Genomic DNA, 16,242 nt, shown 5'->3' with positions numbered 1-16,242 from the left:
AACGTGGAAATTAAATGAATGTATTGAAAGTACACAGGCGCGCACAAGAATGTGGAATAATTGTTTGGATTTGCATGTGACTCTTCCTTTGATACGTCCGAGCAGAATAACAATGAGATGTTTATAATGTCAGCCGTCGCTGCTGTGAAAATTCTGACAACACGCCCGACATATTTTCTTTAGAGAATCTGCCGTTTCGTAAAGGAATCTGTTAAACCTCTTGAGACCAGAGAATAGTACTTCAATGTCATTTTTCACACCTTACGACATTTGCAATTAAAACCGTGTCCTTGCGTTTCAACGATCTCTAAGAGATATGTAACAAAAAACACAGCTGAGTTAGTTGATTTTGCTATATAATCCAAAGAGACCCTTCTCCCCCAGAAGTGGTCAGGTGGATTTGTGTTTCTTTGGGATTTTAACCCTGTCCAAATTGATCACGTCTGTTCATCTTTTGTAAAGATTGGATAGTTTTTGCCAAATAGGGAGTTCTCAAAGAAATCAATTTCTATTGGATTGCACTCATTTTTGACCATTGATAAAAGCTGTAACTTAAGGGAAACGAGGTCAAGGTATAGAGGTAACATTTTTGAAGCACTGAATGTAATATTTTAGTATTCAGTATGAATTGGTACAAGGCGCTGTGGAGAACATACAAGCCATCAGGCATTGATGAAATAAGGTGGACATTGAATGATTCATTTCCGTCCAATCACTGCACAGCACATGAACGCAAACAGTAGCGATTGATCTCATCATCTACACAATAGTTTAGAGAAATACAACGATTTAAAAATAATCAGCTAAAATGTTGTGTTCCTGTACACTTGCAATGCAAAGATCAAAGTTCAAATCCCAGAGATTACACACATAATAAAAATGGCCCAAATCGCTTTGGATAAAAGTGTCTGCCAAATGCATAAATGTAAAGCAATTTAGATAAAATGCAATTACTCTTTATACTGTCCTGTTCTTATTCCCTGCAGTGTTTCAACAAAAGGGGCAGATCAGTATGAGTCTTTAGTGCTCGTAAAAGTGATGAAGATGTTGTCAAAGTTATGAGCTTTAAAAAAGCCTCCTCAATTAGAAACGAATAGCTAAAAAAGAAAAATGTAAAGCATTTCTACACAGTACAGTTTGTCAAACTTTTTTACGATAGCTGTTAGTGTCTCATTTAAAACAAGACAGTAAAGATGTTTAGGAATAAATAACTGAATGTGCCTGGTTTGGGTGTCAAAGCTTGCTGTTCTGAGAGCTATTCTCACATTGTTCTCGAAGGTTTGACCCTTATATCTTCACATGTTCAGCCATTTGTCTCATGATTGATTTACGTAAAGTGCCCCCAGCTCCTTAGTCTTCGCCTTTATTCACATTTGTCTCTTTAGTCATCATGTAGTGAGGTCTAGATGAGAGGTTTCACACTTGACCCGTCCCTGGGGTGATAGAAGGTTTTTATACATACATCATGCACTTGAGATTCATTTTGTGAAGGAAATGACCTATCACAGACAACCACAAATAACTTAAGCAGGCGAACAAAACTAAATAAGACGGATTAGTAAAACTGCGTGAAATGTTATCAGGCGCTATGGTCCAGTTGTCCTCGTGCCGTACGTGGTGGCGAGGAATTGTAAACATTCTGCATGTTATAACGACGGCCTCCCTCGCGTCCAGGCTGTGTGTGATGCCAGCGGTAATTGGAATGCAGCATATAACTCTAGGCAACAGAGAGTGCTGTCTGATGAGCCCATTTGTCTCCGAGCGCCGTAGCAGCTCTGCTCCGCCCCCTGCCACTAATTGCGGCGTTTGGCTGCGTGCATTATCTGCAAATGGAGAGCCGGGACGCCACACTTCACTTTTGCTATGGCATTGATCCTTCAGCGAGAGACCGCTTCTTTCAAGCTGACTGTTTGATCAATCTAATATTGTGCTTGTTTGTTACATTCAAGAGCAGGAAAAAAAGATGGAGGAACAAGAGTCAAGACAATGCATTAGGTCCTAAACGGAAGTCTATTTTGGTTTTTGCATAAGGCATAAAAACGTGATTAAAAAAGTGGAACCGCTGAATTGAAGATATCGTTTCTAAGCAGGTTTACAATGCAGACTCCACCGTATGAGCTCTGTAAAACTGTTCGAGAAAGCCAACCATTAGCATTCACATTCATTTCAATGCCAATTGCTTGCCACTGATTTTATGTGTTGGTTGAAAAATGTCATTGGTAGAGTTACATCTTAGACAGAACAAATCAAATGCGCAGTATTATACGGATAAATTGATTTACTGGATTGTTATGGATTAGCCTACTTCTAGTTTTCACTGAACATTCAATTGGGATTAAAGAAAGTATTTTAAAATGCTTTTTGTTTTTTATTTACTAATAATAATAATAATAATAATAAAAAATTTTTTTTACTGTTTATTTGGGTGTTGATGCGTCATTTTCTTAAAAAAGAGTTATATTCAAAATATTTTCATAATTGTTTTTCAACCGAACAACTTTATATTAGAGTTAAAAGTTTAAGTGAGTCTCAGAAATCTCTTAAACAATAACTAAAGATTTGTGAATAAATGGTCTTAAAAGAAGACAATATATTTATGTATTGTTTTAACGAAGCTCATTAATATATTTTCTTATTAAATAATGTCATTAAGACAATAAAGTCTTCTTACCCATAGTTGTACACTCTTCAGGAGGTCAGCTATAAGTTCCTTTCATTACATTTTAGATATAAGACATTAAGTTATATATTTTTTTTTAACATTGACCAAAATTAACTTGAAATTACTTTTCAGTGAATATGTCTCAATTTCTTTTTTATATTTGTAACTTTTACCTGACAAACCAACAACCTCATATGTCTGCTTATCATTTCAAATGAATAAAATGGGACTTTTTCTAAAGGTGCAATCCCAATGAAATTAAATCAAGCTTTTGAGTACACTATATAGTGGTACTTTTTGACTCTACAGTACAGCAAATTAACTTTAACACACCAAATTATAAGTGCAACAAAATACGTTTGGCTTCTGACACAAAACTTTCTGTCATTATTCTGGAATGTCACACTAAAGGCTTTTGCGTTACATCATGGGAAAATAATGGCATTATGTCGCAATTTATTATGAGAATGATATTGAAAAACGTACCCGTGCTTCCGCAAGGACAGCTGCAAAATAAATCTTCACCGTCTCCAAATTCTACGCCTCTCACCTGCCAACAAGAATTATGAAAATGAGTCCGATTATGATTTGATACTTGGAAATTTGATTTTATTGCTGCAGGTAATATAAGCTGGTCCAACTAATTCATCATAGTTTGGGCTAATGCCTAATGATGTGTTTTTATTCTGAGTCCATTTCAAATTAACCGTGTTTGTGTTGTAATACAAGTTAGACATTTCAAATTACTGCAGCAATAAACACGATAATAATAAATTATATAAATATTGCAGCAATAATACAACACACTTATAATTTCTATTAGGTAAAACTGTGTTGGATTCCTGATCAAAATATCTTTGATAGATCCTACATCATGATCTGAAGAACATGCATGTCTTTGAAACTAAACTGAGCTGCATCGCCGTTTTATAGGCTTTGGATTTCTATACAGGAGTTCTCCGGAGGCTCTGCAATACACCATGGAATAAATCTATTACAACTCAAGCAATGAAAGCTACAATAAAGTTTTAGAATAATTCATTACAGAGGAAAATAAGTTGCATCTCTTTTTGTGAAATCCAACAACAGCCGTCTGAGAAATGCTGTATTCTGTCTGCAGTAATTGCTATTGTGAGAAAGAAGAAAAGCGACCCAGCTCTCAATTCAAAACTAAATGAAAACAATTCAAGCCTTTTTCTTTATGCAAATATAATTGTTGTGGCGATATGATCGGGTTTACAGTTATACGTATAACTAAGAGAACACGGAATATACATAATCTAACCATAATGTGAAGCGTGTGAAACTACTGTTCATAAATGAGCAACTTAGAAAAGCATTAGAGCATAACTGAAAAGATGTATTAGATATAAAATAACCAAACACAAAGAAATATCTTGATTTTGTTGTTTTAACTGTTTATTTAATGTTTGATTGTATTATATTATCTAACCATAAAACCACTGAGACATTTATCAAAATATCTTCTTTTGTGTTCATATACCAGATTTGGATGACATGGGGGTGAATAAATTAGATAGAATTTTTAACTCTCCCGTTTCTATGCCACGTTTGTAACACTGTAACCGATGCAGCAAACGGGTCAAAAAGCCTGAAGCTGGGACAGTTGCCTCCTTAAAATAAGCGAGTGCATACTTCAATGTGAATTACCTTTTATCATTCTTCCCGTTTGTCCGGCGGCCCTTTAAACAGAGCTTTGAGAGCTGACAATCCATTCAGATAGAGGTTGTGCGAGCTTGTTAACCCGGGGATGTGACCTCTATTTCAGCAGCTAGATGTTAGTGTTGACAGATGCTCCAAAGAGTGTCTTCTTGCCCAAGAAAAAAAGTTTGCCTCCCTCTGAAGCAGCAAAATCGTTCTTTCTTGTTTAAAAGGCGGATGAATACGAGTCCACCCAACACTTCATTTTTGGCTCCTGCTCTTGGACTGTTTCTGCTTCAAAAATGCAAGCATCTGGATGATTTATTTCCTTATTTAAATGTATCATCTCATTAACAGAATGATGGTCACATTCATTTTGTGTGTTTGGCAATGCTTTGATGGGGTTTATGAATCAATCATTAGCTTTCATATATCGCCGGTCTGCTTTTTGAAACGGACCCGTTCTCAAGCTCATCAGTTTTATTAAACAAACTTTATTCTTAAGCCAAAGTCATAAGGACTGAAAGGAGAGACGTTTCAGCAAAATGTTTATGTGCATTTTTTTTGCATTTTCCTCTCGTAATTGAGCATGGCTGCTCTTCGTGTCTTCAGAATATTTCTTGTATTCTCAGTGGTCCTCTGATCGATGATACATCTTTAGAGCAGATTTTTTAAACTCATCTGACTTTTTTCTTGAAATAAAGAACTTAAACTAGCCCAATATGCTCTCTGGTCTTCTCTGGCTTGCTGGTTTTAGAGCGGTTATGGGGTCTTTTTAAATATAATATTAGCTTCATGTAAATACAAACATATTATTTCACAAGACATTAGTGTTCTGTGTAATTTAGCGCATGGTAGTTTAACACGATGGTAGCTTAGCAACATGTCAAAGGGAAACTTGAATCGAGTCTTTCATTTGTGCGTGCACTTCATATGTAGAGCATTTCAGATCTCTTCTAACTCCTTTATGATGTTTTGTGATTAAAAGATATTTAGGTCCAGAGACATTTATATGGATATCGTGATGTATTTAGACGACGTAACATCTGCTACATTAACACAAGGAAGTCATAGTAACTACCCTTGATTGGTGAAATTACAGCATTACTGAGTGATTCTGTTAGTTGTTAGCTGCTTGATGTTATTTTTGTTCTCAAAGTGCATTTTGCCACTCAGTTCGTGAAGGCAATCATGGGAAACACATTTTCCAAAATGAGTGCAAATAATGGTCATTGTTCATTGTTTAATGCTCAGTGAAAGTACCCCTAACACCTGACCCTTCAATACCGAGATCCTGCTTTCAAAAGATCTTTCTGTGATGTTTCGAACATGTAATATTCTGGTAGCTTAACACGAGAACACAAAAGGTTATTGCCTATCCATGCCAAATATGTTTTTGGGCTTTTGAATTTTCAGGCAAACGTTAAAATACTTGCCAAAACTATGAGCTCTGTGTCCTTTAAATGATTTTAAAATAATAATTTCAGCTCTAGTATGCAAAACTAGGGCATTTTTATAACATAAATCATTTATTTTACGTACATTACATTTTACATACATAACATAGAATATTTGATATAAATGAACTAATTAATAAAGTAACCACCAATTATGTGTAACATACATGCCAAACGTAGAGTATTTTAAAAGGACGCCAGGTGTCAAATTGAAAATATTTAATGATATGACTTTGTGAATGATATTTGATGTATTCCACTGGGTCCTGCCTTCGAATCAAACGTCTCAATGACAGTAGCACAGAAATGCTGACCTTTGTATTGGCGACCATTGTGTGATGATGGAGAAGATCGATCTGAGCTGGGATCGAGAGCTCTCTAGTGCCTTTCTTGAGTCACACTAGAAATCTCATTGTAGTTGTTTTGGCTTTCTTTCATGACTCAATTTTTTATGCTGGTCATGTAAGTGTTTAGAGAGGCCTCCAATCTGAAGTATGAGCTGCAGATGATAGATTTCTTTACTATAGAACACGGCATTGACTTGGCTCTTATGTTGGATCCACAAATCATCCTGAATATGACACAAATTATGCTTTTTATTTGAAGAATCATATTTACAACAGATGAATATCTTTAAGGTAACTTGTATAATTTTCGGATAAATAAAATATTTCCTCCAATTGGTGCTTATATGCAGGAACTATTTAAAGAGAATTCGGTCATGAATTACCCTCTAGTTGTCCCAAACCTGTATAAATGTATTTGTTTGGTTGAACACAAAGATATTTGGAAGAATGTTAGCAAATGAGATTTCTGGGACATTGTTCACTACCATAGTAGAAAGAATTAAAATCGGTAGTCAAAGGTGGCCCAGAACTTTTTGCTTTCCTAAATTCCTCAAAACATCTTTTTTGTTAAACAGAAATTAATGCTATGGTTGTCAATGATGTCCCAGAAATGTCGGTTGCTAACATTTTCCTAAATTTCTTTCCCTGTGTTCAACAGAGCAAAGCAATTTACACAGATTTGGAACAATTTGAGGATTATTAAATGATAAAAGAATGATCATTTTTTGGGTGAACTGTGCCTTTAAGCCATTTGTAGATTAATTTCCCCCTAAAAAGTACACAAAAGTCTAATTATGATAAAATGTCTGTTTTTTATATGATAATATATATTCAAGTTAAACTCGAACATTTAAAGTTGAAAAGTTATTTTAGTAGTCCGTAGTTTTATGTATTCTGATTTCTTGGATTTTCATTCGCAATGCTTTATGAGAAGTAGTTCAGTGTCCTAAAGGTTTTTGACGTCTTTTGTCTTTTTCTCAGATTTTTATATTCTTGCCTCAAACCAAAGAGAAACCTATGATTTCATCCCGGCTGGTTTTATTCATCGCTTTGAACTTTAATATTTCTGAATCCATATAAAGCAATGAATGTGAAATAAGGGTACAGAATCAGTATGTTTCTCTCTGTAGTAGCTTATAGACTTCAGTGGAAGACAAGCAAGCACTTTTAACACGACTGTAACTGACTATATAAAAGAGAAGAGCTTGTTAATTCAAGCAGATTTCACGAAAAAATCTAATTAATCCACTTCTGTGAAAGAGATGATTCATCTTCCATCTTGGATAAATTCATCTGAGTTTTCCCAAACACAATAGACAGAATGTGTGCGTGTTCAAGTGTATGCAGGTGGTGTCTGCAAGTGCATCTGATATGAATGCAGCCCACAATGTGAATAATGTCAGATTTAACGGCGGCCTAATAACAGTGTTTGATCCACAAGTACTACCGTCATCTCTCCTCATGTGGCCGCACCTAGAATCGGTCGAAAAGTAAAACGTACATTTGCTTAGCAAAGACCTAGCAAAAGTGCCTATCTCGTCCAGCAATTATGTCACATAGATTGACTGATGGTTTGAATGAGGATACAGAAAATGAGGACAGGGTTACGTGTTTGATTTACGGGTCTGATATTTTCAAAATGGTCGTCTGACTCATCCGTCTGATGGTTTTCTCAGAAGCGGTAAATCATGGGTTCGTTCCGTATTCATGTCAATAGGAATATTATTATCTTTGCTGTGCACTGCTCCACTGCACAAGAATCTTTATACTTCTTACTAATAATTTCTCTTTTTTGGGGGGATGTTTTATGATGGAAAAACAGTCAACAGTAGCCAACAGTGTGACAGTGCTGTCAGTCAGATAATGTGTATATGTTTTATTCTGCGTGCTTACATCTCAGTAATCTTAAAGTGTATTTGGCAGATGTGGGTGTCATGCGCCATAATAGAAAATGCATTTAAAATAGGTCTGGAGCTCATTTTATGAATCATTAATAATGAATTGGTGCCATCTATCCTAATGATGACAGCTCTTGCTTCTGTCTGCCTTTAGGGGCTTTTTTAGTTGAAAAAGATCTGTTGCTTTTCTTAACATGAAATGGCCACAGGTGCTCTTAGGGGCCCAAGGATGTTGTTGAGAGGAAGGTTGTCAGGTTATTACGTGTACCAAATCCAAAGAAGGTGATTTAGAGGTTGTCTTTTCTTTTGTGCCAAAAATCATTAGAATATTAAGTAAAGATCATGTTTCATGGAGATATTTTGCAAATTTCCTACTGTACATGTATATATGTATCCTACAAACCTGGCTCGCTGCTTCCCGCTCTTTGGGAATTACCCAACCAAGTTTGGTCTCTATGTAAAGTATTTCCGCTTTTGGATTCATGTCTACACAACGTCATTACAGAGGTAAACCAAAAGAGAAGGTTATAATAAACCTTTTTCTTCTTAGCAACGGCCTCTTACAGATCATCTGATGGAAACCTTTAAAGTCGACCCTCAGATTCAAGGTTTTCAAACCATACATCAATGGAGTGCTTATTTATTCAGCTTTTTGATTGTGTATAAATCTTGATTTAAAACAATTGAACCTTATGAGGTTTTGAGGTCCAGGGTCAGTACATAAATATTTCTTGGCCTTTTGATCAATTGTTATTCATTTAATTTAAATATAAAAGTAAAACATACATTGCAACAGCTCAATTATTATTTATATTTAACTTGAGCTGGTTTTGTGGTTTTGAGTGCCGATGGAGAAAAGCCGTACAGGATGAACTAACATATTATATTCTGTAAAGTACAAAAGTAATTTAAACAGGAAATAGATTATTATTTCACACATATTTCTTGTTCATAGGATGTGTTTAAGTCAAAGGCAATTCAAGTCTTACTATCAATTTTCTGAGATTGAAACTCTCTCTTTTTTAACCACCAGGCTAAACATAAAGTGTGAAGACAGAGCATTAGAGAAATGCAGTGTGAGAATGATATCTGTCGGATGGTAAAGGGATCATTAAAAGTGAGCTTGCTGTCTACTTCACAGGTTGGTCAGAGATAAAAGAATCTGAGACTGCTCAGGTCTTCTTCTATTAACCCTTCTTATGCTTTACTCCCTCCCCCCATACCTTTAAATCTCAAAGGTGGTATTGAACTTTCCTTCAATAGCCTTTTGATCTATTACAAAAAAAGTTGATCCATCACCATTCAAAATGCTTGAGTGTAGAATATTTTTAGGGTTTAAGAATTTTGTCTTTGATTAATGAGCTTCGTTTCAACAAAGAAAGCCAAATATCTACCAACCAAATATAATATTAATGACTTGTATATTATACTGAATGCCTGTCTACTATAAATCTAATATAAACTAGAATAAAGGTGTGATTTATATTTTCACACCAGACAACACAACATAAATCTTTGCTCTGCTCTGTGTGTAAATTCATATTTTCAGCTCCGAGGATTATTCAGTCTACCACAGACTCATGCTTTGGGTTTGTTTGTTCTCGCAGTGCTACTTAAAAGTTTAATTGGAGTCGACCAATATGTGTTTGCAATTTTCTTAAATCCATCTCGCCCCAAAATGGCTCTCTGTAGCCAAACACCAAAATGCTGCTTAAAAGCTTTGGCGAGCAAGATCAGGCCAAAGCCCTTAATAAAGACAGATTCGGCATTAATCCAAGACTTCTAATCAGAAGACTAGAAATGCAAATGAAATCAGGGCATTTTCTCATTAAGCACACTTGAAACTGGAAGAATCCACAGCAATCTCTCATTTATTGCGTGCACTGATGAAGACAGGGTGGCAGAAGAAGTGATAAAAATGATTAAGTGTTATTTTACTTTAATGTTTACAAGTGGGGATTGTTAAAACAGAATCTGAGGAAAAAACGACAAATAGTTTTTTGGTTTCGAAGGAGGGCTGTCGGTCAGATGAGTAAAGTTATTCAAACTGAAGGTGAATTCTGAGAGCAAAAAGCTGCACTACTACATACTGTAAATTTTACATGAACCCATTTTCAAGCCTGTTCATTTGACAGCTTTTGGATCTTCTGAAAGTGTGAAAAGCCGTGGACGAGAACAAAATCAATGCAAAGCTGTAGATGTGTCCAGAAATGTCCAGTAATGGTGGTTCTCAAAACCCCGAGTTTACATTGGACATCAAATACGATCCAACACGCTATCAAAAATATTTCTTGCCCGCCTACCCTACAGAAAGTAAACATGTCCCTGTTTAATAACTAAAATTGTATTCATTTTACACGAAAGACACTGTGGCTAGTACTTTCCCTGATTTTTGCTTTGAACAGATTGTTGTTATTGAAATGAATGTTGGCATCTATTTAATGCTCTACCAATGTGCATCATAGAGTTTGATTGAATGGACAATTTTTACAGTAACAAAAAGATGTGACCCGTCCTGCTGTAAAGATGAGCCTTTTCAAATTAATATACAAGTACCTAAGTTTGATATTTAATTCAATTTGTATAGCAAATGCATACAGGTCATTCAAAAAAGAGGATAAACATGTATATTTTACCACCTGCCTTAAAGGAGTTTTTAAAATATCTCTTAACTGCTAAGCAATTCAGCAACTAATGTCCTTGTTTAAAACTCTGTTATTTTGTGATTATACCCATTAACAAACTATGAGACCATTGTGATTGAGTCTTTTTTTTTGATGCTCTGTAATTTCAAATATTTCAATGCCATTGGTATAGTTTGTTTAAGCGTATGTTGACATCCTGACCCCTTCACATATTTTTCTGTTGGATTAGTGAAGCATGTTTCTTTTTTATAAGCATACACTTTCATTTATCTGTTTAAAAGCTCCTTCACAATTAAAAAGTATATAACATTGCAATCACAAAGCATTTTAATGTGACACAACAAACCTCAAATGCCAGCACAAGAAAATACTTCACAGACTAATAAAATGTCTTTATTAATGATCGTGACTGCTTTTCTATAACACAGAAGAAATAAATGTGCTAATTAATTGTATTGTGTGAAGAGACTTTTATTAAGTTTTCACAGAGACTAATCTCTACCCGATCCTTTGTAAGATGATCCATATTAACTGAATGCCGCAAGATGTGCTTGAGAAATATTAAACGATTCAACACTGAACTAAATGTTTTAACTAACAAACCCTTAACTTTATCAAAACTTCATTTCAGGTTATGAAGAAAGTCTAATTTCTCAATATGTCAGACTTTCAGAACATCATTTTAACTCTAAAACAGATTTTTTTGTTTGTTTGGTACCCAGTTCACATATCAAGATGATCAGGGTATTTTGGTAACTAAATTCATATTTAACGAGGGCATATTCTTACAGTACATGTAAGAAAAGTCTTTAAGGCCATGAACAGAAAGAAAAAGTTGACAAAAGCGCTTTTTAGTAAAAAAAAGGCTGGCTGCGTTTGGTTACAAATTGCAGTCGAATAACGCAAGGCTATTTGACTTATAAACAGGGAGCGTAATTGCAATAACTAATCACATATTTATAAACAATAATACTAATTTCTCAATAGAAATGCAATCAAAGGTTATTGAAAGTGAAATAACCTTTCAACTTACATTTATAAAAAATTATGCTCCAACTTACATTTATAAAAAATTATGCTCCAACCGGCGTTTCGGCCGCCATTTTATTTTTTCGAGCTTGATCCTGCTCGACCAATCACCTCCCTCGCATGTTGTTGTGGAAACGACAAACTACTCGCTTGTCATTGGTTAGTTGTGAAAAGGAGCTTGACGTAGGGCTTTTTTCAACTTATAAAGACGCTCTGAGCTGCAGTGAAAGCTCGCCATAGGATTATAATGTAAAACAGATGCTAGCAGCTTCGAAAAAGAAGTCAAGTCTGAACACGGCCTAACCTGATGCAACTGAATGATGTAAGTGCATGTGATTTATCAAAGGAAGACCGTCTAAAATAATTTCCAACATATACTGTTTGCCCATACTTTCTGAAAACATGTTATGCAAACATTCGCAACCTGTGGCTATTTTGGTAATGAAGCCCAGCTGTCCTTTGTAAGTTGGAGGGTAAAATGTTGACTCGTTTAAAAAGGCAATATTAAATTTACCAAGATATGATCTGATTTTGCAAAAGAGCAATGTTAATATGCCTAGCAAACATGCTCTTATCCAAACACAGATAAATTAATCATGGCTCCCCAGACTAGGCGTGCTTCGCCGCAAACATCTGTAGCATAAATTACCACACAGCAATGGAGTTGCAATAAATAGTCTTTACATAAATAGGAAGTCTTCTGCTTGCCAGTTTGTAAAAAAAATGTTGAGTAATAAAAAAACATGTTTACCGACCTGCTTTAGTTAAAAGTAAAACTGCTTGCAAGAATGTGGAAATCGGAGGAGGGGATATTATTGCTTCAGCTAAGGTCTATGTGTATAATCTCCATGCTAAACACATGTTCAATACGAGCTGTCAGACCGGAGTGACTAGCAATCTGATGCGACAAGAGAAACGCTTCATAAAAATGAAAAATCAATGTGCCTCAGCATCTTTTAATCTAAATCCGCTTTAGAATTTAATTAGTTGCTTTTATTTTATTGTTAAGTCCTTCATGAAAGATTTTAATGGACCAATATGAGTTTGATAAGAGCAATTACAACAGAGATGCGGCTTTATAAAAAACATAAAGTAATATGCGCTTTCAAGCATAACGGCGGAACTAGTCAAGTCTTAATGTGAACAAATTTTTATTGTTGTTTTGTTTCCATTTCATTAGCAGAGAAAAAAGCCTTGCGTTAGTACAAGTATTAATTGCTAAAAATGGCACAAAACAAAAGCCAACAGACTTTAACAAAACAGTTAAACGGTTCAAGCCACGTTTTTAAACGTTACATGTGAGTTTCTAATGTTACTGTGTGTTTCACTTATGCCTAAAACGTGCTGAAGATGAAAAGCTTAACATTCCTTTCAAGTTTTTGTTTAAGTCTGTACATTGCATGTTTTTCTAAAGCACATTTTATGGAAAGATCTGACAAAAACCAATATGTGCAGCTACTCGGTGAAAACACAGCAGAGATGAAATACAACACATTGAATTTATATATCTTTTAATGACTGATACAAAAATTCTCACTTTTATGTTTTATGAATAGTTCCCAACATAAAGTCTTATTTTGTATTCCATAACATTCATCAATGCTATTGCAAATAAATATTTTATCCAAAATTAGCTTCTTCACTAACTTCATGACTCATTTTATGGTGACATCACCAATCCTTATGTCCTCAAACCACCAGGACAGATATCCAATCTATTGGCATTTTCATTCATGTTAATGGCTGCTGCGTAAGCCTGTACTCGGCATCCTTTTCGTTCATGTGTTCTGGACACAATTTTTTAGACCATTAATGCCATTTGTTCTTTCACAACAACAATTCTAAAGTCTAATAACCTTTTACATGGCTGGTTTTGGAAAATACTGAAAGGTCATTACCGACATGAGATTCCTAAGTCATCAACTACCTTTCTTCCGTCCGTTCAGGCCATCTTCCCCCACTTCTCTTCTGGCTCAGAACGTAGAAGTAGGTCAGTCACTGTCCCATCCTCCAGCACGGGGGCGGCGAGATTATTTGCTCAAGGCTTGTTAATGGTCCTGGCAAAGAAGGCATTCAAAAACATCCCTTCCATGCAGAATTTTAAGGACAAAAATACCTGCGATGGAGCACAAAAACTAAGAGAGGTCTTTAGCCCTGAGCTGATTCCTTATTTACTTATAGACTACGCAGATTGGCAAATGGTGAATTTGAGAGACGAACACACACACACAGCACAGGAGAGGACAGAAAGAAAGACGGAGAGCATCAGGAACACAGCAGTGTGGATTATTGATGCACCAAAATAAACACTTTCCAGGGAATTATGAACACAGTAGGCCTGAGAAAATGGAAAATGCTCATTTTATATCAGCCTTTGTTTCAGATAGCTAAACACAGTTCTGTTGATGTTATAATGTGCATTTTTTCTGTATTTAACAGCAGTTGTTTTTTGACTGGATAAAGGCAGTTTAGACTGGTTTACAGGGACAGTTCACCCAAAAATCGAATAAAATCTTGTCATCATTTAATCATCTTCGAGTTGTTCCAAACTATAAATGTCTTTGTTCTGATGATCACAGAGAAAGATATTTGGAAGAATGCTTGTAGCCAAACAGTTCTTGGCCACTATTGACTAAAGAAGGAAAAATGGTGGTCAAAAGTGCCGCAGAACTGTTTGATATCCCACATTCTTAAAAAAAATTGTGTTCAACAGAACAAAAAATTTACAAGTAATTTTTCCTACTATGATAGTCAATGGTGGCCAAGAATTGTTTGGTTACAAACATTCTTCCAAATATCTTTCTCTGTGTTTTCTCAAAGCAATGTATACAGGTTTGAAACAACTCTATGGTGAGTAAATTAAGACAGAATTTTCATGTTTGGGTTCTATCCCTTAAAGCCGTGTTTGCATAACTAATCTTAGGAATTTTAAGATATTGCATAGTCTTTAAAAAACATTGTACTGATGTAAAAACTTTGGAATGCAGCTGGACTATAAACAAAATCTGTTGCACATACACTCTAAAAAAAGGCTGGGTTAAAATAACCCAATTTGGGTTATTTTGGTAACCCAACATTGGGTCAAATATGGACAAACCCAGCGTTGGGTTATTTTAACCCAGCCAGTTGGGTTAAATCTTTGACCCAACATGCTGGGTTGTTTTATTTAAATCAACTTTTGCTTAAAAATTACATTGATGGTTTAAAACAAACCCGAAATGTTTAAAAATAATAATAACAAAATCACAGAGAAATACTCGAGGCATCAGTAAGAATCAATAGTTTTATTAAGGATCAAAATGCAAGACAAAAGGAATTCATAAAAACATGCAATATGTTATGCTCAATGAACAATAAAATGGCATATAAAACACTTTGATGAAATGTATGTTTATACATATTTAAAGAACATTAATTTCAATAAATTACATTAGTTTAGATTTTAACATATACATTTAACAAGGTTATTAAAGTGGCACAAGTAAATATAAATAGTTAGACAACTTAACACTTCAAAACGCTATAAAAAGTATTTTACTAAACCCTTGTTAATAGAACCGCATTTATATGTTAAAATATAAGTCTATGCACAAGTTTTCTATAAAAAAAGAAATAAACAAGCGTTATGGATGTGAAAAAGGGACACCGTAACTTTCCTCTTCATATAAACTCACAAAACATTTTAAATAGTGTTAGTTCTTTCGGTTTCAGCACTGCTTAACCTGACATATCCACGGAGCAGTCTTACTTAAGAGGATTCTTTTCCTAGGAGTTGTAGACAACAGTGTGGTGTGCACTTTTGGAAGTGGATGTCCAGCAGGAGGGTTTCTTTATCAATTTGTTCATCTATAAAGAGACAAGAAAAGAGACAAGAGAAGAATGTAAGGAAACTGGCCTACCCAGAGCACAATGGATTATAATAAACATATAAAGAAGTACATTAACATTTTACCTAAATAATGTTTACCTTTAAGCCTGTTATGAAAACATCCAAGTTCCAGTTGACATTCTCTTGAATAGAATGATCCATTAATATTAGCTGTTATTCTGCAACCTGTCAGTGGGGGGAAAAAGAAGAGTGGGATCTAGTACAGAAAGCGAAATACAGTCTTAAAAAATAATATTATAAACGTTAAAACAACCCTTCACTAATTCGACACACTCGGGAATAAGTTTAAGTCTAAAAAGAGCAACAATTGTTCGTCTCATATACCCAAAATTAACTATATCGCATTGTTAACCACTAACGTTATAAGAGCCAGCGGCTATTCCCGAAGCAATGGCCGAGATAGAGCTGCTCTCCACGGAGACACGACCGCTGACAGCCTGAAGTTCACACCTCCGACAGCGTCTTAACAAAATCTCAAAGAGGCGTTATGTTTATATATAAATCACGTATTTGAGTTCTTAACAACAACATTCTCGTCTAAAAGACTCTTAAATCTAAGTTCCGTCACCGAACATTAGCGGTATTTATAAAAAAAAATGAGCTGGATGTTTGCTTTTGCCACGTCGCTCTCGTGTCGACCTTAAACTAATATC

General features: G+C 35.1%; 1 long non-coding RNA gene across 1 annotated transcript; it reads right to left on the bottom strand.

Moving 5' to 3' along the window:
* Positions 1-14,969: 14,969 nt before the first annotated feature.
* Positions 14,970-16,025, bottom strand: LOC130438263 (uncharacterized). Its single transcript, XR_008909295.1, has 2 exons — positions 15,668-16,025; positions 14,970-15,546 (listed from the first exon to the last, which is right to left on the bottom strand). It is a non-coding gene; the product is annotated as an uncharacterized LOC130438263 (long non-coding RNA).
* Between the last annotated feature and the right edge of the window lie 217 nt (positions 16,026-16,242).

This window comes from Triplophysa dalaica, chromosome 16 (genome assembly GCF_015846415.1).
Source record: "Triplophysa dalaica isolate WHDGS20190420 chromosome 16, ASM1584641v1, whole genome shotgun sequence".
Taxonomy (NCBI): domain Eukaryota; kingdom Metazoa; phylum Chordata; class Actinopteri; order Cypriniformes; family Nemacheilidae; genus Triplophysa; species Triplophysa dalaica.
This window is presented reverse-complemented; position numbering and strand designations above follow the sequence as displayed.